Below are 10,329 nucleotides of genomic sequence, written 5' to 3'. Positions count from 1 at the left end.
GGTGTCGCGGCGCGCAGGCGCCCGGCCGCCGGAAGGGCAGGCGCGGGGCCCGCCCTGCGCGCTGCGGAGCGCCGGGGAGCGCGGCCGGCCGCTCCCCGCAGGGCCCGCCGGAGGGCCGTGCCCCGGCCGGCTGGTGGAGCGCGCCGTGCGGGCCTGCAGCGGCCAACGCCGCCTCCGCCCGTGTGGGGAACGCAGCGCGGGCCTGCTCGGGCAGAGCTCTGCAGGCGGCAGCAGGGGTAGGTCGTGCCCGGCCGCGGTGCATCGCGGGGACCGGCGGCGTCAGGCTGCCGAGGGCCGAGAGCCCCGGGGGGGGGCCCGGGGCCGGGCCTGGCCCCGCCCGCTGGGGCCTCTGGGAAGCGTGGGCCCGGGCCGCCCCTGCCCCGCTCCTGAAACACCCGGAGCCCCTCTTCGTGCTGCACATGTCACCCGCTTTAAAAGAGTGTTCTGGGGAAGTCACCCGGGCTCCGCCGTCACTCGAGATACACTTAAGAACGATATGTGACCATGTAAGTGCGTGTTCATGGTGGCAGCTCCCTGCCCTGCTGAAGCAGCGCCTGTTTAAAAGCCAGAGAAATAACTGTGCAGCACATGCCCTCACGCTGCCCTCACTGCCCATGCGTGGCCGCGTCTGGGGCCTGGCGGTGACCCTGCCGGGAAGGGAAGAGCCGAGCAGGCCGCATGTGGCCCCCGCACAGCGTCGCTGGCGCTAAGGAAGTTCAATTAAACAAAAAGGAATCAAGTCCTTACTGCTTGCTTAAAAAATGAATTTCCAGACAGACAAACAGGAAAGGCAGCCAGGTAGAGTGCAGTAACCACAGTGTGAGTGCGTTTTTTATAAAAAATACTGATCAGGAAAATGAGTTGAAAAATCCAAAGCACTGAAATTATAAAGTGGCTGTGAGTGTCTGAGCCTGGTTCATGCGCACCATGTTCCATTTAAGTCTTTGTGTCTAGTTAAAGAAGAACAGTAAGTGTTAACGAGGTCATTTGAAGAAGAGGACTGGGCGCTCGCTGTTGCCAGCCAGAAGAAACACAAGGCGGAGGGCCTGGTATGTAATCTCAGCTTTATAAATGCAATCCAAACAGGTTAGAATTTTCAAGTCCCTTTAAAGTATCAAATAAGTCACTGTTTATTATTTTTTATTATTTTTCGAGAGCTGTGTGTGCTCAGGGAGCGCTTAGGTCATTACAAAACATGAGCAGTGATACAGGGAAAGAATTCAGTGTGGAGAGAGATGAATTGTCAAAGCCTTTTACTGCCGCAAGTAGGACTGCCTCTGTGGCAATGCAATCTGTGCCTCTATACAGTTTTCCATTTTATTTCTGAAACTGTATCAGTCAAGAATTACAATAATTACTAACATTGCTTTTGGTAAAAATCCATGATGTAGTAGAAGAGTCTGAGTCCTTTGCTGTTCCTCTGGATTGCCGTGTCAAAAAAACAGTTTTGTTGTTGAGTTTTGTGATGTAGACACACAAACAGCAGGAATTATTCTCAACTCTTGTTGTTATTTGATGATAAATGTCTTACATTATCTGTGAGAAATATGAAATATGGAGCCATATTTCACGGCAGCCTTACAGGTAGGCTTTTTGCTTCTCTGGTTATTAAACCCATCTAATAATACTAAAAGAGTATTGGTAAGAAATGTATAGTATCAAAAATGGTAGCCCAGGGATTTTTAGAAGTTTTTTAAAAATCTTAGGATCATAAAATGCTTTGGCTTGGAAGGGACCTTAAAGATCCTCTAGTCCCACCTGGGCAGGGCCCCCTCCCCCCAGCCCAGGCTGCTCCCAGCCCCATCCAGCCTGGCCTTGAGCACTGCCAGGGATGGGGCACCCACAGCTGCTCTGGGCAGCCTGGGCCAGCGCCTCGCCGCCCTCACGGGGAACAATTTCTGCCTCACAGCTCATCTGCATCTCCCCTCTCCCAGCTTAAGGCCATTCCCCCTTGGCCTGTCACCACGTGCCCACGTACAAAGCCCCTCTCCAGCTTCTTGCCGGCCCCTGTAGGTGCTGGGAGCTGCTCTAAGGTCTCCCCGGAGCCTTCTCCTCCCCAGGCTGAGCAGCCCCAGCTCTCCCAGCCCGGCTCCATGGCAGAGGGGCTCCAGCCCCCTGACCACCTCCGTGGCCTCCTCTGGGCTCGCTCCAACAGGTCCGTGTCCTTCTCATGCTGGGGGCCCCAGAGCTGGTCGCAGCGCTGCAGGGGGGTCTCACGGGAGCGGAGCAGAGGGGCAGAATCCCCTCCCCCGCCCTGCTGGCCACGCTGCTGGGGATGCAGCCCAGGGCACGGGGGGCTCTCTGGGCTGCGAGCGCACATTGCTCGGTCACATGGAGCTTCTCATCCACCAGCACCCCCAAGTCCTTCTCCTTGGGGCTGCTCTCAATCCATTCTCTTCCCAGCCTGTATTGATACTGGGGGTTGCCCTGACCCAGGTGCAGGACCTTGCACTTGGCCTTGTTGAACTTCATGAAGTTCGCACAGGCCCACCTCTCAAGCCCCTCTGGATGGCATCCCTTCCCTCCAGCATGTCGACAGCACCACACGGCTTGGTGTCGTGGGTGAACTTACTGAAGGTACGCTCAGTCCCACTGTCCATCTTACTGACAAAGGTTAAACAGTGCCGGTCCCAGTACCAACCTCTGAGGAGTGTCATTTGTCACTGGTCTCCACTTGGACATCCAGCCATTGACCGCAGCTCTTTGAGTGCAACCATCCAGCTAATTCCTTATCCACTGAGTGGTACATCCATCAATCTATGTCTCTCTAGTTTAGAGACAAAGCTGTCATGTGGGACAGCATCAAGTGCTGCACAGGTCCAGGTAGATGACACCAGTCGCTCTTCCCTTATCCACCAACACTGTAACCCTGTTGTACAAGGCCACCAGATTTGTCAGGCATGATTTCCCCCTAGTGAAGCCATGTTGGCTGTCACCAGTCACCTTATTTTCCATGTGCCTTAGCACAGATTCCAGGAGGATCTACTCCATGATCTTCCCAGGCACAGAGGTGAGACTGACTGGCCTGTAGTTCCCTAAGTCTTCCTTTTTTCCATTTTTAAAAATGGGGGTTATGTTTCCCCTTTTCTGAACAGTGGGAACTTCACCAGATTGCCACGATTTCTGAAATACGATGGATAGTGGCTTAGCCACTTCATCTGCCAGTTCCCTCAGGACCCGCAGATGCATCTCATCAGGTCCCATGAGTTGTGCACCTTCAGGTTCTTTAGATGGTCTTAAACCTGATCTTCTCCTATGGTGGGTGGTTCCTCATTCTCCCAGTCCCTGCCTTTGCCTTCTGCAGCCCGGGCGGTGTGGCTGGAGCACTTGCTGTTGAAGACTGAGGCAAAAAAGTCATTGAGTACCTCAGGCTTCTCCATGTTCCAGGTAGCCTGGTCTCCTGTTTCCTTCTGGAGAGGGCCCACGTTAGTCTTCCTTTTATCACTGATTTATCTATAGAAGCTTTTCTTGTTGCCCTTGATGTCCCTGGACAGATTTAATTCTATCAGGACTTTAGCTTTCCTAACCTGATTGCTGGCTGCTCTGACTTCCACCCTCTGTAGACTTCCTTTCTGTGTTTGAATTTGTCCAGGAGCTCCTTGTTCATCCATGCAGCCTCCTGGCATTTTTGCCAGACTTCCTCTCTGTTGGGACGCATCGCTCCTGAGCTTGGAGGAGGTGATCCTACTAACCAGCTTTCTTGGGCCTCTCTTCCCTCCAGGGCTTCACCCCATGGTACTCTGCCAAGCAGATCCCTGAAGAGGCCAAGGGCTGCTCTCCTGAAGTCCAGAGCTTCTGTGTGCCCCCCTCACTGCCCTAAGCATATCTTATCTCAGTAGTATCTCAAAATTCATCTTTATTTATGTTATGATGGAACAGACAATTCCCTCTGCACATGGCAATCAGACCTTACCGTGTGACCCGTACGGTTGCTTATAATCAGAATAGCATTAGACAAGTTGTAATATTTTGCAGCTCGCAGTGTCACTTCAGCAACAAGAAACAGAAGTCCCCATTTATCTCTTTTTACAGGCTGTCCGCTGTATTAAAGATAGGTCGCAGTTAGTTTGGGGGCAGCTTTTCAAATGAAATTTGAGTGACCTACAAAGATGTTCTTTCTGTACAATGTATATAAGAAATCTGCAGGTTGTGGGTTTTTTTTTAATATGAGAGAGTATTGCTCATTTTTACTCTACTAATATCAGGTACCTAGAGATACACATTGTAATCCACTTTATATTTTAATTGAAGGCACAAGGATGTTGAATTTTACTGTGTGATGCTATGAATGAGAACCATTTCAATTATGTCTGTAAGAATAATATTCTGAAAATGCAGTGTGACCCTTCTTATAAATTAAGTGGACTTAAAATTAAGTAATGTGGACTCAGAGCACCAAACTGCTTTTAGCCTTCAGTCATGATGTAATGCTTCAAACACTCCAGTTGCTCTTGTAGTTCATTATCTGAGCTAATTGGATGGTTCCCAAACCTCAGACTGACCAATACAGGTTTTTCTTCATCTTTGTGTCTGTGTCCGCAAGGCAGAAAATCTGTTGCCCTCTTTTTAGCTGTTTGTGAGCCTAATGGGTTTTAAATGGTAATTTTTTAACATTTGAAGAACAGTCTTTGCAGAATTGTTATTGGTGCTCAGGCAAAGTGCTTGTTTAGTGAGCCAAAAAGTGGGTGGCCAGTATCATCCTAGAAACAAAGACTTGGCAGTGTAAAACTTATTAAGGTTTGTGCTGGCTTTGGCCGGGCTGGAGCTGGTTGCCTTCACAGCCACCGGTGCGGGCCACGATTTGGGTCTGTGCTGGAAGCCGTGCTGATGACACAGGGATGTTTCCGTGACCGCTGAGCGGTGCCTACACGGAGCCGAGGCCGTTCCTGCTCCTCCGCCACCCCACAGCGAGCGGGCTGGGGGGCACGGGGAGCTGGGGGGGCACAGCCGGGGGAGCTGACCCCGACCGACCCCAGGGATACCCCGTGCCATGCGCCGTCACGCTCGGCATATGGAGCTGGGGACGAAGGGGGGCGGGGGGACGCTGGGAGCGATGGCGTTGGCCTTCCCCAGTCCCCGCTGGGCGTGCTGGAGCCCTGCTCCCCTGGGATGGCCGAGCACCTGCCTGCCACGGGCAGCGGGGAACCAGTGCCGGGCTTTGCTTTGCTCCTGTGCGCGGTGTTGCCTGGCCGGGTACGCTGTCTTCATCTCCATCCACGTGTTTTCTCACTTCCTCTCCATCCTGACACGGGGGGAGTGGGCGAGTGGCTAGCTGGGGTTAAACCACAGCAACGTTATTCATACACATTCCCTTTTCCAGGCACAGATAGAGCACTGCTGGGCTCAGCTAAGTCCATTCATTGTTCTAAATAGAAACTTTTAATGGTTGTTTAGAAGTTTGTGCATACCTCTCTTGATTAAATATGTAAGATGTAATATATAGATAAAATACGAGAGATCTGAAATATAGCTTTGTATTGTAAGTACTTCCCTTAGAATACATCAAAAATTACCAAAGATGCCGCATGTCTTATTTATGTGCTTTCTCTTAATGCTCTTTGATTTAATAAGAATTTGTCAGGATTCATGATTCTACATGTATTTAGCAGAAACCTAGCTTAAAATTCTTTCAGTCATTTATAGGGCACTCCTTAGAAACACCTCAAGGACACAAGTAAACCAATAAAAATACTGTATTTCTCTTACCTTTCCTGGTGCAGTGGAACCCCCACGTCATTGCAGCAAGTTAGGAAAACTTGTATGTTTTTCCCCAAAAAACAATCCATAATTGAGTTTTAACTTTTTCACCCTTTGAATGTATATTGGCATATTTTTGGTTTGCTGCTTGTCCCTCTTTGGGATCTTGTCTGCCTTCTGCCTGCCTGTTAAGATGGCATTTTGGCTGGATTCGCAGTGATGTGTCAGCAGTAGTAGGACGCACTTTCTAAGAAAATGCTGGGGTGGGAGGACCTGGCATTTGGAAATGGGTATATTCCAACAGTTTTCATTTGGTCCCTGCAATTCTGTGCGAACCTGTCTAAGCTAAATAGGTAGAAAGAACAGAACGGTCTGATAGGTTTATGGCTGCAGAAAAAGAGACTAATTTTTTCAGCGGTAAAACCAAAAGCAATCCGAGGGTAGTTGCAGATCAATATACATGTTATTCATGAATGCAGAAATTTATAGATTCCCTAGGTCAAATTTGTCTTCTCTTGGACACTTGCAGCCCCTTTTTGGAGTCCAAAAATGAGCTGCCTTCTGGCAGAATTGAAAATAAGCCAGTGGCTTCTAGGAGTGCCAGAGCTGTGCAGTCTTGCTCTTTATACAAGTAAGCCAGATGGCTGAGTCCAAAATACAGCTTGTATGATTTCTGTGTAGAGATGCTAGGTAATTGCATCTTGCTGTAGTTCATGATATTTTATGACTTTGTAATTATTTGTTGGTGCAGTATGTGTTTTGTGTGCAGGTTCTAAACAAAATAATTAAATTGATTATTGTAAGTCACCTTGTTAAACATGGATGTTTACCCATTTCTAATTGTTATTCATTACTTGACACAGTAATAAGGCATAGGGTGGGAAGTTAATTTGTTTGTAACTACCTAAAATAATTAATTAGAAATCTGCTTTCCCCAGGTGTACCTGAATTAACTCTCTCATGTCATCTGGGGGTTTTACTACAATACTTTTGGAAATGGCGCTTTCCAGAAAGTATTACTATCTTTTAGTAAACAGTTTGGAAGGATTTCCCCCCCCCCCCCCCTTACATTTTGATGAGTTCATAATGTCATACCATTGACATTTTGGAAATAGGTGTGCTAGGTTAACATCATTTTCTTGGTGTTATTAGACTTTAAGAGTACCAGCAATGTAAGTGTATCGTAGTTAGAGCATAAGCACTGAAGGTGGCATTATAGTAACAGTCGTTAGTAACGTCGGGATCATAATGACAATCTACACTACAAAGAACTTCGGGCACAGTACCTTCTTACAGGAATGTTGGATTGCTAAAGACTGTTACAATGTCAAAGCGCCTGAGAAAAGTCGTTTCACACTACCTTCTTCAAGCTACTGGCAACTGGATACTCCAAAGTACTTGGGAGTCCAACTCTTGGAAGCCACGGATGGGATCTACTATGGCATTTGCTCTAGTTACAGATCGGCGAGAGTTGCACTGTTGAGAATACAGCCCGTGACAAAGCCCTTATTTCTTATTCTGTCTGCGCTTTATAGCCGCTCCCTTTGACTTCACTGGCCTTGGTGTTTCAGAACTGCAGCGCTGAGCTGCAGTGGGGCCGCGGTGCCGGTCGGGGCCGCGGGGGCTGCGGGCGCTTCCCCCCGGCCCCAGCAGCCCCGGCAGCCGCTCCCAGCCGGGCCCGCCGCTGGCCACGGCCCAGCCCAGCGGCCGCGGGGGCAGCGCCGCGGGGGGCGCGTTTCACGGGGGGGCACAACCCGCCCGGGGACCCCGGCGGTGGGGAGCGGGGCGGGAGCGGGGCAGGGACGGGGCCGCGGGCACCCGGGGCCGGGCCGGGACGGGCCGGGGGGGCTCCCCCCACCCGCGGGGCAGGGCAGCCCCCGGCCGGGCAGGCGGCGCCCCTCGGCCCACGGAGCCCGCGGGGGAGCGGCTCCCCCCCGGGGCAGGGGGTGCCGGCGGGGGCCGTGCCCCGCGGGCAGCCCGCGCCGGAGCGGCTCCCGGCAGGGCCTGTGGCGCCGCGGGGAGCGGAGCCCGGGCCGGGCCGGGCCCGAGTGTGAGGAGCCGCCCGGAGGGGCCGGCGCGGCAGCGGCAGCGGCGCCGAGCGGAGCGCGGCCCCTGCCCGCCCGGGGGGAGCCCGGGGGGGAGGCCGGGCCGGGCCGGGCCGGCGGGCGGGGCGGGGGGAGGCGCGGGCCGGGCCGGGTTCTCTCTCCCGGCCCCGCCGGGCTGTGAGCGGCACCGGCCGGAGCCCGTTTCCCCGGCGGAGCCGGCGCTGCCCGTGCCCCCGGCCCCTGCGAGCGCTGCCCCCGGCCCCGGAGCCTCCCGCCGTGTCCCCGCTGCCCGGCCCGGCTGAGGCGGGCGGCGATGGGCAGGGGGCTCCGCCGGGCGCCCCGCACCCCCGGCCCGGCGCAGGCGCTGTAATAAGTAATTAAGGGTAATTTGCTGATCAAACAAGTTAAGCAAGAGGAACGAACCCGTTGTGGCGGTCTTGAGAACTTCCTGTTTAAGGAGACATGTCCACAATGTTACCCTGCTGCACCAAACATGGGAACGTCCTGTTTGACAAGATAAATCTTAACCACAATGTTATCGGAATGTATTATCCTGGGCAGATGTTAAACCGCAATGTTATGTTAACGTGTGCCATTGTACCAATCAACCATGTAAAGAATAGATTGTATAAGTTGATTCTGGAACCATCATTTTATGGGAGCTACCTTAAGCAAGAAACCACGATAAGGGAAGAAGCAGAGGGGCATACTGAAGATGTCAGAAGGGAGATGACCTCGGTGAAGATAAAAAGAGCTGCTCAGCTTGCTTGAATTTGTGAGCCCTTGGTGGATCTGCGACTCCCCAGCCGCCCAGAGCTGCTTTTGCTTTCCTACCTTTATAAATATTTGGTGAATCCATTTTGGACTCGATTTGTTTAAATTCAACTATAACACATTTGGTGCCATGACTTGGATCCAGACAGCCGACTCAGAATTCAACTTTAGGAGGGCACCCCATCTTCAGATGGTCCCGGAGGAGATTCCAGCTTAGCTCACCTGGATTTTCCGAACTGAGATAGGAAAGCAAAAAGAAAGAGAAAGGAGATACTACAGTTCCCCATAATTTTTGTGCATGAAGAGCTGGACGAAGACTTGGGAGTGAGTAAGTGTATTGTGGTTCCGTTCGGTCGGGGATTGGATGCCCAGGGTGCAAGTGACTGAGACGTCCACTGGATGTAGTAGTCCACCGGGCAAAGTGAGTGTGGACCTCCTAATAGTGCGGTTCCCATTGTCTGCGAGGGCGTGGGCCACGGACGGAGGGAAACCAGTGTAATCTGAGTGAAAGAAGGCACTCTCGGAAGATGGGACAAAAGAGTAAGGCTTCTGGTTCCATGCAGGAGGTACGGGGTGGGGGTGGGCTCCCCGATATACCCCAAGGTGGCCCGTTAGGCCTAATGATCCAATATGGGCGTACTTCCCCTTCTCGAAAGGGGAAGCCCAAGGAGAAAATGGTCCATTATTGTATGGAAGTATGGGGATAAAACAAATAAGAAAAGATTTATATTGGCCAATTTATGGATCTTTTGAGGATTGGATATGTCAACAATTAAACATATATGTTAACAACAAACGACCGTTTAATAAGGAGGAGAGCGAGTATGCCTTTTTATGGATCCTGGGCATAGCTCAGACCACTAATTTGTTCCCATTAAAAGAAAAGAAAAATGATAGAAAGAAAAGGCAGGATGTAGGTGAACCTCCAGCGTCTCCCCCACCCTATATTCCCCCTCCTCCGCTACCACAAGGTCCTGAGCGTGATCTTCCTCCAATAGCACCCCCCCAACCTGAGGAAGAGGCCCCTCCTGATCGAATAATGACTAGAAGTCAAACTAGAAAAAGGAGGGAGGAAAATCTATTGTATCCATTAAAGGAGACTGCTATGGGGGGACCACAACCCGGAGTCGGATTTGTATCTGTACCCCTCAGCTCCGGGGATGTGAGGGAACTTAAGAAAGAAATGGGACACTTGTTAGAGGACCCATTAGGGGTAGCCGAATGTTTTGATCAATTCCTTGGACCTAACATTTATACTTGGGACAAAATGGAGCCTATTTTAAAGATCTTGTTTACAAACGAAGAACGAGGAATGATCAGAACGGCAGGTATGAGACATTGGGACCAGAGACATCAGCAAGGTCCCGCCAGAGATGAAAAATGGCCCCTGCAAAGGCCCAATTGGAACAATCAAGACCCCATACATACAAATAATATGGTAGATCTCTGGGATATGATAATTCAGGGGATTAGCGATTCTATACCCAGAGGACAAATTATTAATAAGGCCTTTAACGAACAACAGAAAAAAGATGAAACCCCCACTGAATGGCTAGAAAGTTTGAGAAAGATTTTATAGCTATATTCTGGGTTGGATCCCAATAGTCAAGTGGGTCAAGCTCTGCTGAAAACGCAATTTTTAGCTAAATCTTGGACAGACATAAGAAAAAAGTTAGAGAAAATAGAAGATTGGCAAGAAATGGGGTTAGATGAATTATTACGAGAAGCTCAGAAGGTGTATGTGAGAAGGGAAGAAGAAAATCAGAAGAAACAAGCCAGAATCCTAATGGCAGCTGTAAGAGAAGGGCAAAAT

At 51.0% G+C, this 10,329-nt stretch overlaps 1 protein-coding gene and 1 long non-coding RNA gene across 2 annotated transcripts in view; one reads left to right on the top strand and one right to left on the bottom strand.

The window, feature by feature from the left end:
- Positions 1-96: 96 nt before the first annotated feature.
- Positions 97-10,329, top strand: part of UROS (uroporphyrinogen III synthase) — a 32,065-nt gene continuing 21,832 nt past the window's right edge. Inside the window, exons 1-2 of the mRNA XM_055721165.1 lie at positions 97-236; positions 955-1,086. The gene's annotated coding sequence lies outside the window, so the exon portion shown is untranslated. The remainder of the gene's footprint in view (positions 237-954; positions 1,087-10,329) is intronic.
- On the bottom strand, positions 1,543-8,727 carry LOC129736875 (uncharacterized). The gene is made up of 2 exons (XR_008734004.1): positions 8,166-8,727; positions 1,543-6,042 (listed from the first exon to the last, which is right to left on the bottom strand). It is a non-coding gene; the product is annotated as an uncharacterized LOC129736875 (long non-coding RNA).

Source organism: Falco cherrug, chromosome 9 (genome assembly GCF_023634085.1).
Source record: "Falco cherrug isolate bFalChe1 chromosome 9, bFalChe1.pri, whole genome shotgun sequence".
NCBI lineage: Eukaryota > Metazoa > Chordata > Aves > Falconiformes > Falconidae > Falco > Falco cherrug.
The sequence above is the reverse complement of the archived record's forward strand: the minus strand, read 5'-3'. Positions and strand labels throughout refer to the sequence as shown.